A 13,019-nucleotide genomic window follows, 5' to 3' on the forward strand; every position below is an offset into this window, starting at 1 on the left:
TCCTCCAGATGTTTGCAGATCGCACCACAAGTGCCGCCGCCGCTGCACCACTGCATGTACTGTTGTCGCAGCAGCAGCGGCGCATCCCACCTTACAGCCCCAGAATTCTGGTCACTTTACCCTAAAGCTGGGAGACAAGTGAGGTCTAGGCCGGTCTAGTTTCTCTTAGAAAATACCTTACTCAAAGCGTAAAGGCAGAGTCCTTGCAGATGGAAATCAGGACTCACAATGAGGCTGAAGAAACCATCCCCATTTATAACTAGCAAACGTTTTTGATGTGCCAGAGCTGGGACAATTGAGAAGATCTAATGAGGCAACTCTGACCAAGTGGCCCCAATAACACTTGGGTGTGAAAAGGTCAGACAATCTTGACGTTATCGCAAATCTGGCCAGGGATGGCTTTTACTTTTAAAGCCTAATCATGTTCCAGGATCTACTTAAAGTTTCCTTTCTGGATTTAAGGTAATACTTTGGGCTTTTCTGCACACGGTCAACATAGTGAAATGCTTACCTTGTGAAGATGCTATATTCTGGCCGTTCTATATAAGGTCGCCAACTTCCCGGGTCTGGCCAGCAAACTGCTTGCTACATCTGCCATTTTAAAGCACTAGTTGTGGAATTGCAAAAAGTGGATTCACCAAACTAAAAGCGCTTTTCCCCAGTGGACAACCAGCAGGCCACCAGCAAAAGAAAGGTATGGAGGCAAAGAAGCGCTACATCTGCCTCCAATGTTCCGGCCTTGCAACCCTTCCCTCTCCCTTCTTCAGGGGGACGGGAAGAGCTTTTTAAACAGCCTGGAGCAACAAATAGGCAGACATGCATAGGAGCTGAGATTGTCTGTGCCTCTATAAAGATTCGGATAGGCATTTAAACGAATAACTCTATAAACCCCCCCCCCAATATGGTGATTGCCAGAAGTTCATCTGTCAATCAGCTATGCCAGGAGGGTATTGGCTGGCCAAAGTGATTGACATTGGTAGGCAGGCCAAAGCTCAACAAGAGTAAAGCAGGGAAAGTGGCCAGAAACATGCGAGTCAGCTTAAGAAGTATGGAGTGGTGGTGAGTCATGATTATTTCTCACGCTTTGCAATAGAGCAGGCTTCACGTTACAAGGCCCAGTGTGCAGAAGTGCCCTTTGTACTGCACTCTCTCAACCTGTGCTAAAGGTGGAATCATGTGCAGTCGGGCAAGGCAACTCCCTCTTTTCATTCTTTTTGTGTTTTGTTCTTCTACTACATAAGTGGGAAAGTGTTCAACAAAACTGGCAGCAGAGTTTCTGATAAGTGGAAGCCTAAGACTGGTTCACTCCCAACAAGGGATACCAGAGTTTGATTCCCAATTCCCAATAAAACGGATAGTGCAAGACTGTAGTTTGAGAAATATCAAGGTGAGTTACTTATTAATTTAGTTCATTTTAATACTGTCCAATGAGCCTCTTGTGGCGCAGAGTAAGGCAACCAACATGCTGTCTGAAGCTCTGACCATGAGGCTGGGAGTTCAGTCCCAGCAGCCAGCTCAAGGTTGACTCAGCCTTCCATCCTTCTGAGGTCGGTAAAATGAGAACCCAGCTTGCTGGAGGGTAAACGGTAATGACTGGGGAAGGCACTGGCAAACCACCCAGTATTGAGTCTGCCATGAAAACGCTAGAGGGCGTCACCCCAAGGGTCAGACATGACCTGGTGCTTGCACAGGGGATACCTTTACCTTTTTAAAAAATACTGTCCATACCTCTAGGACTTATATTGTTCTCCCCTGTTCCATTTTAACCTCAGCAACATGGGTTAGGCTGACAACACTTGCAAATAGAAATACGTACCTGGTTTTTCTCAATCCTAGTCCAACTCTCTAATACTACACTTCCTCCCTGGGAATCATGTACAATGTCTCATGCTAAATAAAATGTCTCATGCGGTTCAGATACTGTAGAAAGATATGCAAAGAAATTTCAGTGGTTGCATCAGTGAAGCTTCATCAAAAACGTTTGCTCATTATAAATGGGGATGGTTTCTTGGGTGAACAGCCTCATTGTGAGTCCTCTCTTCTATCCGCAAGGACTTTGGAGGTAAGTCATTAAGCTGGCAATTCTGCAGGCCCCACCGGGAGGTTGACCACCATGAGAACAATGGAAGCAAGTGCATGTTAAAATGCTGTACATACTGGAGGGTGCTCTTTTAGGCTTGCTGCCCAAAGGTCTTTTCAAAAAAGAGAAATATGTTATTAAAATATGTTAATGGTAGCAAGGGTAATACCACTACAACAATGGAAACAAGGGGGACTGCCAGGCATGAAGTTTGATTCATTGTGTTAATGGATAAAATCACTTCATTATAAAAGATATGACAGGTCCAGGAGAAATATATAGGCCATTGGGTACCTTTCTTAATTTATTGGAAGAAGACTAATCTCAAACAAAATCATATAGAACAGCAGACTGCTAGGGATTGATCTTTCAATCGCTTCTGTTTTGTTACCAATTATTCATATTAATCCTATAGGCTATTTCTATATTTCAAATATCTGGGTTATTACTCTTCTTTTGGTTCTTAAAAAAAAAGAGAGAAATGGAATTGATTTATTAAGTACAATGTACAACCCAGCAAATCAAATTGCACCAAAGCAACAAACCCTTAGAAGGAGAAAGATACAAAACTACACAAAATACGAGCACCGGAACAATGTGGTGCATTTCCTGCAAAGCATTTAAAAGCATTTAAAATCATAGAGAGTAAAAAGAAATAACCACAGATCTGTAATCAATGATTATATTACTGTAAAATGTGCAAAAGCATGTCTTCCCGATTACCTCCATCAAGTTGAAACCTTAGGCAAGTCCTCTAAGGAATAAATCCTGAACAAATTCACTTGGAAGAAAGTCTTGTGTTGTCCAGTAGGTCTCAATCACAAGAAAAGCATCCCAGGGATTGCAGCCTAAATTACTCTTCATTTCCTAAAACTGTTTGCATTGATTCATTTTCTTTCTCTGGAGTTCTCAGATGAAATCCTTAAGAAGACAATTAAATCAAAAAGACACAAGGCCATACAGCAATAATCAATCGAAAACAAAGGTACAGGGTAATATGAGAGGCAGTAAAGGCAGAAATAAACCAAGCATGAAGGCCCTATGAGCAGCACAAAAGAGAGGGGGAGCATAGTATAATTGGGTTGGGAACTTCCGAAAGGCATTCTGTCCTGTTCATAGAAGAGATAACTTTTTCCTGCTCATTCCATTATCTAAATTATTAGCCACTTGTTTTTTTTTTTCTTTTGGGGTTCAGCTTGACCAGTATCTTCTGAGAAAATTCCCTTTCTTACCCATCAATCCCATCAAAAATGCTTTGGAGAAGGGGTAGTAAACCTGTGGTCTTCGAGATGTTCATGGACTACAATTCCCATGAGCTCATGGGAATTGTAGTCCATGAACATCTAGAGGACCCCAGGTTCACTACCCCTGTTTTGGAGCATTTGTCCCATCTTTATTGCCATCCCAGTCCCTGGGGATTAAAGGGACACTGAACATGACCACTATCCAGGAGGTGCACCTTCCCAGTTCCCCATTTTAATGGCGGGTTGTTAGGAAGCACAATGTAGAAAGCCAGTATTTGGGTCCCATTGGACAGGCAGCTACATTTTAACACAACTCGTTCCAGTAGCCTAAAGGAGGTGACCTCTTCCTCACAATAATGTTACCAGATTATAGACCCATCGTCAAGGAATGGGGGTAGGGTTGCCATATCCAGGTAGTTAAAAGGTGAGCTGGAATTTCAGGAGATCCCCAATCCTCCCTGGAACTGGCTTCCTTATGCCAGAAGTTTGTTTGAGCTGTGCTGTAGCTCTGCCAATGCTCCTAGCCTTGATAAAACTAGGACTTTTGTCTTCCCTTGTGTCCCTTTTTGAGTCCAGTGGCAATTGGATGTTCGGGGGGGGGACTGCCTTTCAGTTCACCCTCAATCTATTGGGAAAGGTTAACCTGCTGGGGTTTTGCTACTGGGGTTTTTGCTCAGTAGGACATAAACAAGAGTGCACTGTTAGTTAGAATTTTAGCTTTCTTGGCAAAATTAACAGAAATATTCACATGAGGTTTTCTCACATTAAGGTCTAGCAACAGTTAGATCAAGACCGTGATTTTTAGAGTCCTACAGAAGCTCTGATTCAATTAAAATAATGTTGAGAACAGTAAAGAGTCACAGATTGAGCACAAGCATTTTTACTTTATTGACATTGCCTGAAGCAATATTACGCACACCAAAAAAAGTTAGTTGGCATTCAGTGAAACGGCCAGTAGCACATCAACTAAGACTATAGAAGTGCTAGCAAATTTTAACTTCAAAAAATTCTAATAACATCAGTGTATGGTGTTCTCATGCACCCTTGGGTAATTTGACCCCACTGAGAATGGCCTTTTATTATTTTCAGCAACAAGATGGAAAAAAATTAAAGAAGCTCTCCATAAACATTTAAAGAACATTCCTAAATACTTCTCCTTTTATATGCTTTTAAGACCTAAAAGAGACATGGAATTCAAGAAGTAAGAGATAACATCTAAAATAGCATAAAAACTGGATACTAACGGTCATTTCCTGTTCATACTGAGACAACACTTCCATTTAACCTCTTAAAGTAGTTTCCATAATTTAATAAAATTAGAGTCCAGTAGCACCTTTAAGACCAACAAAGATTTATTCAGGGCGAGAGCTTTCGAGTGCAAGCACTCTTCCTCAGACTATCATCTCCTTACATGACAGGGAATATATAGCAAAAATCAATTCTGTTACATCAGTAGACTGTGTCACAGCCAAATACAGCCAGTGATAATCCTTTGTCAAAACAGCCAATCAATCCCCTGGAACGTAGTGTAGTCCTCAGACTTCCTCATGGTCTAAGGAAGAGTGCTTGCACTCGAAAGCTCACACCTTGAATAAATCTTTGTTGGTCTTAAAGGTGCTACTGGACTCTGATTTTATTGTGCTACTTCAGACCAACAAGGCTACCCACTTGAATCTATCCATAATTTAATGTCAGTAACCCTTTCATCACTGTATAACTTTACTCTTTTCCCTTATAACAAGGGGTGGGAAAATCTGACAGGAGCTTGCAATAGGCCACCTGAGCGTTAAATGAGAACCAATAAATGTATGACTGGATTGAGTGGTGAGAAAGCACAGCAACAAAACAAAACAAAAAGCTTTCATTGTTCTTGGAAAATTCAGGAGGAACCTTAAGACTATCCAAACAAACTGTAAAAAAGATTATCTATAATCTGTACTTTGGGGGGCCAGCTCCTGTTGGCAGCTTTATATAGACACTGAAAACTGGCTTCGCCTGAAAGTAATCCACGTCTTGTGCAGCTAAACTCATATGGCATTGCCATGAGGCCCACTGCTGGTTAATGCAGGAAAGCACAACAGATGGTACGTTAAGTATTCACAATAATAATACATTTAAAACATGATAAAAGTGCAGACATCTGCTTGGATTGCCACACATGCACCCGTGAATTTATGTTTAAACCAGAAGTCTTTTGTTTATATTGGTTTTTCCTTCAAGTCACAGCTGCTACAACATTCAGAGGTGGTTTTGCCATTGCCTGCCTCTGTATGGTGACTTCATTAGTGGTTTCCCATCAAAATATCTAACCGACCAACCCTTGTTCAGCTTTTGAGATCTGACAAGACCCAGCTAGCCCTTAACACAGCTATAATCCTGCTTTGACCCCCTGCAGTCCACTTCTTCTGCCATCTACTGAGAGAACCAAAAGCCATGCCCTCCCTCTGTGAAAGGCCAGAAAGGAAAAGGATATGCAAGACGTACACTTGACTGCAGACTTGCAGCCAAGGCAGCTGCTCCAGGAAAGGTTTCATTTATGCCGAATGGACATATTGCAGAAGGCTCTTAGACAAAGCAAGTGTTCATGGTCTTCCTGTCATCCCCATGTGGAAGCAGCCTTACATATGTTTTAATTACAAATATACAAGTATAGAACAGGTGGAGGAAAAAAGGCATTTCTACAGGGCAGCAGATCTCAGGGAGACCCTGAGCCCTCCAAGTGCTTCAGCCAACTCACAGCCAAACTCCACCTAACTTGAACTCTCAGCATTTCTTTCCCTCTTGCTCCTCTGTCCCCTCTCTGCAGTCTGTAACAGCTGGAGGGTGGCCATTCCCGAGAAGGCAAAGAACTGTTTACGAATAGGGAAAAATGATGCCTGCTTAGTATGCCAGTGGTACACGAGACCCCTATTTGATAGCATGACTAAAAAACATGCAGAGAGTGAATGAGTTATCCCCGCCGTAAATTAGGCAGAATCTCATTTTTACAAATCAGACAAAGTTATAGCTCAATCAAGTCCGCTGGCACACTCCGCCTCCCTCTAGAGCATTATTCTTGAAGAAATAAATATACATTTCTGAATCCCAGTTTCCCAGCACATCAATAGAAAGTTAGACATAAAGAAAAATAAAGATCTAAAATATTCTTGCAGCCGGATGTGCTAGCGACGGGATGGTAACATTAGCATGTCTTTACAGAATGCAGTAAAAGTTATCATCTCTGCAGTGACCACAACTAAAATGACTGCATCTAGGCATCTACGTGTCCACAAGGAATTTGGGTAGTCACTCCCATGCTCCCAAAGCCACACTGGAGATTCAGTGGTTTCAGATTGTATCTATTTTCCTGAAAATAGTAGGCTGCTTTTGAAAGGGTGGATGTGGCATTCTCCATCCAGGATTTCAGTCATTTTCTACAGCCTGTACAAGAGGCCAGACTGTACATTCTTTACCCTTCCTTCCTTGAAGCTCAGAGTGTCCCCTATTTGATTTTGCCCCCACAACAACATCCCTGTGAAATAGTGAAGCTGAGTAAAAGAAGGATTGGCCAACGCGACCCAGCAATTTTCATAGAAGAGTGAGGGTCTGAACTGGCCCCCCAGGTCTTAGTCCAACATTTGAATCACTATGTATTTATTATTATTCCCGGTTTATAGATTTGAGACTGAGACTGACGCACTGTGGGAATTATCTAAGGTCATCTGGTGAGTGTCTGGTTAAAATGAGTTTTGCATCAGAGACTTTAAGCTCATTGTGTAGGTTGCTAACAGTTACACAGCTTCAGCTCTTTATTGAGGATGGTGCGTGGCTGGGTGGCTTTTCTTTTGAGATACACGTCCTTGCAGTATGTATCTAACAAAGAGCATATCTCACCTTGCATCACAGCCCTTCCTCTTCAGCCCATGCAATTGTTTATAGGGACGAAGAAAGCTGCTCCTTATGGCAGGATTTCTACTGATGCACTGGGGAGAATGAGATTCAGGGAAGTCAGATTTACTCCTCTAGAAATTTTTTATGTAGAAGAAGAAAGGTTGGTTCTTATATGCTGCTTTTCTCTACCAGAAAGAGTCTCAAAGCTGCTTACAATCCCCTTCCCTTTCCTCTCCCCACAACAGACACCCTGTGAGATAGGTGGGATTGAGAGAGCCCTAATATTCCTGCTCAGTCAGAACAGCTTTATCAGTGCTGTGATGAGCCCAAGGTCACCCAGCTGGCTGGGGGGGTGGGGAGCGGGGAATCAAACCCGGCTTGCCAGGTTAGAAGTCCACATTCCATACCACTACACCAAGCTGTAAATTGAGATAATACACAGTTTTTAAAACAAAACTTTAGGGTAAGAAACACAGAACAACACACACACACACACACGCACCTTGCTGCAACACCAAATGTATTGATGACATTAAGATCTAAAACAGCAAGCCAGGGAAGGGGTGGGGAGGGCAACCCGCATTTGCAGATCAAAATCAATGAACGTATTTTGCTATGAAAATGACAAGCAGGGTTGCAACTTTTTTTTTAACAAAGCAATGCTGACATCTCCATAACATTTCATGGTCAATTTAACTGTCACATCATATCCATGCAATTGCACATCAAATTACGAGAAGGTCTCTTCTTGCACAGAAATAATGCTCTGTTAGTTACAAAACAAACTCTGATATGAGGAAATTGTTTTTAGTTGACTGTTTTGCACACAGCGAAGAACCCAGAGCTATATGTTTGACTGATGGTGCTCCAGGCCACCCCTAATAGTCGACTGGACACAGTCAGGCAGCTGCTTCTGGCAGTGGATTTTGGATTTATTCTATTCTACTAGCAGCCAGATTAGCCACTGTGGCCTGAGCTCATCAGGAATTAGTTGCTAATCAGGATCGGGCATGATCCCTCAGCATTTGAATGGTAGACAACCATGGACAACTGGAGCTACTGCATGGAGGAGGGAGATAATAGCAAAGCACCTCGGCTCATCTCTTGCCTGATGGGGGTTGCCATGAGTTAAGTTGTGATTTGATGGCACATTCTCTGTCTCTCTACTGAGTTACTTTCAAGACACCAGGCTCCTCTTGAAGCATTCCATTCTCCTCCCTGGGAAGACTCTTGTGATAAAGGCCTGCAAGACGATAACGTGCAGAAATGTTACTTGATCTAATCCTCTTAGAAATGCTCATTGGGAACCAAGTATCCCAGGAATGCACCTGCACATAAAACTGGTTAAATAACTAATTATTGAGTCCATTCTACTCTTTCTCCTTCTACTCTGTCATTTGTCTACAAAAATGCTTCACTTTTTAATGTTCCTCTGAGCACCTTGAATTGTCCTGTCCAGAAACCTGCTGCCTATATTACCTAGTACAAGGGTAGTCCACCTGTGGTCCTCCAGATGTTAATGGACTACAATTCTCATGAGCCCCTGCCAGCATTCGTTGGCAGGGGCTCATGAGAATTGTAGTCCATGACCATCTGGAGGACCAGAGGTGGACTACCCCTGACCTAGTGTTTTGATCATTCCGCTCCTGCACAGGTCTTGTGCAGGTGTACCTCATTGTTCCCTTGATCATGAATCTTGCCTTCCTGCTTGACAACTCATGCACAATATTTAGCACTCTAACATAATTCGGATGTGCACATGTGCCCTTCCCCTCCTAGTATGGATAAAACAAGCATTTTACATGTTAAGTAGAGTTGGCATGGGGTTCTTTCCTGACTAGTTTCCAATCACATTTCTCATAGAGTTACAAAGCCCCTCTCCCTGTATACAATTCTCGTTTAAGAAGGTATAATAACTTGCCTGTTTCTCTGGTGATTTTCACTTTTTTGGAACTGCAGCTGTATAGAGGCTGCCCAGGGAAAGCAAAGTGCCACCCAGATTCGGGTGTGATTAAACGGCTGCCAAGTACAGGACTGACCAAAAGTAATTACCTAAACTGCCTGCTGGTAAAGGGACCTCTGAATATAGGCACGGACCCAAGAAGCTGCCAGAGACTGACATGAAAATAAATGCTTAATATGCCTCATGTGTAATCGAAATTTATAATGGTGTTTGAGTGGCTTTTGATGAGAAAGCTGACGTCTTTTCAAATCATTCCTTGCTGACTACTGCTCTGAATAGTCTGCTTCTTCAAAGATGATGTCTAGATAGATCATATTTGTGCATTTCTGGCTCTAAAGTTCTTCCTAATGCTTACCTTAAAGCAACGCTTGTGAGGGTATTTCCCCATTTGCTTTTTTGACAGAATGCAGAGAATAGTGGCTTTAGTTTCTTTTCTTTCTTAGGAGATTGTCACATGTACAGAAGTCAACAATAATGCCTTCAGTCTCCGACATAACAGGGGTCCCCTCCCCCGCTGGTGCCCATGGGAACCACAGTGTCCATTGACACTTTTTATGGCACCCACCAAGTGTTTTTAGAAAGTGGATTGGACAGGTAGGGGTTTTGTATAGCAAGGATTCTGATTGGCCATCAGAGATTTCATTGGATGTTCAGAATTATTAAAACATTGCCAACACAGCACAACATTTTCACTGTGTGACTGAAGGTCAGCTTTGGCAGCCATTTTGTAGCTATTTCTGCCTCCTACAGCTTGTATTTTGTGGCAGCCATTTTATGCATGCACCAACCACCCTATGTTAGAATTATGTTGGTGTTTGCAAGTTCAAAGTGGTTGGGGACCCCTGACTTATAGTTTGCTTTCAATAAAAACAAAAACACCCCAGGAAATAAAGCAACCCTAAAAATTGATGCACTTTCCCACTGGGGTAGTTTTCTCATCCAATGGAACATATTGGGACAGAAAGATACCTCAGGATTTCATTAAAAGCCAGTGTGATATAGTGTAGGGAAGGCAACTGTTAGCCGCTTTGAGACTTTTTCAGACAGCGAAAAACAGGGTATAAAAATCCGCTCTTCTTCTTCCCTAATATCTGATCCAGAGAATCATTTTTACATGTTCTACAGCAGGGGTAGTCAACCTGTGGTCCTCCAGATGTTCATGGACTACAATTCCCATGAGCCCCTGTCAGCGTTTGCTGGCAGTGTCTCATGGGAATTGTAGTCCATGAACATCTGGAGGACCACAGGTTGACTACCCCTGTTTTACAGAGACACAGCTCTCCTGGAGAATATTTTCCTGGAGAATATTTACATCACCCACAGAGAGTAGGGCAGGAAAAACATCCCAAGTACCAAAAGTGATAGAAATTATTGATTTTAGATGGTTTTAAATGCATGGTTTCATGCATGTTAAAATGCATGAAAATATCCAAAATGCATCTCTTTCCACCATCACAAACAAAAAACAGCTTTGTCAGACTTTCTCTGCCAACCTTGTATGATGCCTGTATGGCTCCAACCATTAGGCTGGTAGTTCAGCTGTCACCACTCCTGCAGTGGCCCTAGGACTCCTGGGCTGTTCATAGAATTATAGAGTCATAGAATCAAAGAGTTGGAAGGGGCCATGCAGGCCATCTAGTCCAAACCCCTGCTCAGTGCAGGTTCAGCCTAAAGCATCCAGGATAAGTATCTGTCCAGCCACTGCTTGAAGACTGCCAGTGACCATTTCATCTTAGTAACCATTTCTTGTTCTAACAGCAAAATTTGGAAACAATATGAAATAATGATATACTACAAGCTGTAGAACTGAAACAGAGAGACAACTGTCTTGGAAACGTAGTGATATTACTCAAATAGAGTGAGGTGCTTTATCGCAAGCATGCCATGGTGGAAGTGTATTCTATGATAGTAACTTTAGTCAGCACTGGAGAGCTTTCTCCTTTTCCTTTCTTTTAGGTGCATGAATTCTAAGTGAAGTCATAAGGAGGTTTCAAAATAGATTTGGCCCTTGCATGTAGAAATGTCATCGCTCAAAGGCTATGCTGATCTCACCTCAATGCTTCGAGATAAACATAAACTGTTCAATCAACTTTCAGCAGGAACAAAATGTTGTTCTTCATATTGATAACAAAAGAATACAGAAATCTATCAGGACTGGAATACTTTGCAATTATTATATCGGGCTTAAGGGTTCAATGAATGGTGGCCTTGTGAGTCTAGTGAATTCAGACTTCATAAATCCCATGTTTCAGACCAAATCCTGCCAAAATGAGGATGGCAAAGCTGACATTGTTGATGAAACAGGAAGCAGCTACGAATACGTGAAGTTCTGGAAAGAGTTCATCCCATACTGAGCCTCCGGGGAGGGCAGTAAATAAATAAATAAATAAATAAATAAATAAATAAATACTAATAACCATACAGCTCCATGATAGCTAGCTAGCAACAAAAGTTCCACACGAATCTTTTTTTTTTTTTTTTTTTTGGTGTGGGCTGATGTTTTCAGTCTGCTATCTGAAATACATCATAAATCCTTCATCTCCATCTGGCAGCTTGCTTTAAAATAAACTTCCCTGAGGTCTCAAACGTTAGACTCTCGATGAAACTGAAATGGATTTATGTAATTTATTTTTTTGCTTACGGCTCTCTTAAAAGGCACGGAAATACGCTGTTTGCTATACGCTTGTAAGAGATTAGAAACTGAGTGGGTACAAACATAACATAAATTTGCACAGGAAAATCAGCACTACTTTTAACACGATACAACTGGAAGTGCTTCCATATGGAGATGATACTTGAGTGTGTGCCTGTGTGTGCAAGAGATAGAGAGAGAGAGAGAGAGAGAGAGACAGAGACAGAGAGACAGAGAGACTTATTCAGTGCATGCAGCAGCTGGAAGCCATACAGGAACTGTGCTAACTACATGCTGGTATCACCTTGAGGTTTAGAGTTCTCCCCAAATTACCACTGATCTCCAGATCACATAGATCAGTTTCCCTGGAGGAAACGGCTCTGACTTGTGGACTCTATCCCTGCTGAGTTCCTTCTCTTCCCCCAAATATCCAAGAATTTCCCATAACTGAATTGGAAATATCAATTCCTAGATTAAATGGCAGAATAAAAGCTGGTAGAGGTATCCATCTGTTCCTCCATGCAGAGAAATCCAGGACACGCCAGCAACATGAATTCAGTAATGTTTGCCCCAGCGTGTTCCTAATTAGAGTATCGCTTCCCTGTAACAATTTGTGTGAGAATGCGGCTGACACAGTATAGTCAATGACCAGTAGGAGCTCGTGTGGCTATAACTGGATGGGCCAAGTCAAGCACTAATCCCAAAACATATTCTGTGTCCCTGGTGGTGCTTGGGGTACAGCACATGAGGGAAGCAAATTGAACAAGATGGGGAATGACAGGGCGGGTGGACGTGACACTGTCCAACTGAGTAGTTATCATACAATACCTCACGTTAACTTCTTTGTTGTATTTTCCTTTCCTCCCCCCCCACCCCACTTCCAATTTAGCAGAAAAGCTCAACAGTAGCCACTCAGGAGAGCTGTTGTATGACAAACGACAACTTTCCCTCCAAGACCATTTTCTAGCTAGGAGACTTCCTGCCTGATCAGGTAGGGAGGCCAGAGGGGGATCCAGGGAGCTACAGGAGGGCTTTTATGTCTTCATTTGAGCAGCATTCCAAATCACAAACTGGTTTTGAAAGCTTCCACCTTTCTGAAATAGCTTGTTATGCATCTTAAGGGGATGCTGCTCCAGAAACCCAAGCACAAGGCTTCCAATTATTTTTAATTTACATTATATATATTCGACCCTTCTCATTTGGACTCCAGATGGATTACAACACAGCAAA

This window comes from Paroedura picta, chromosome 6 (genome assembly GCF_049243985.1).
Source record: "Paroedura picta isolate Pp20150507F chromosome 6, Ppicta_v3.0, whole genome shotgun sequence".
In the NCBI taxonomy this organism is placed as follows: Eukaryota; Metazoa; Chordata; class Lepidosauria; order Squamata; family Gekkonidae; genus Paroedura; species Paroedura picta.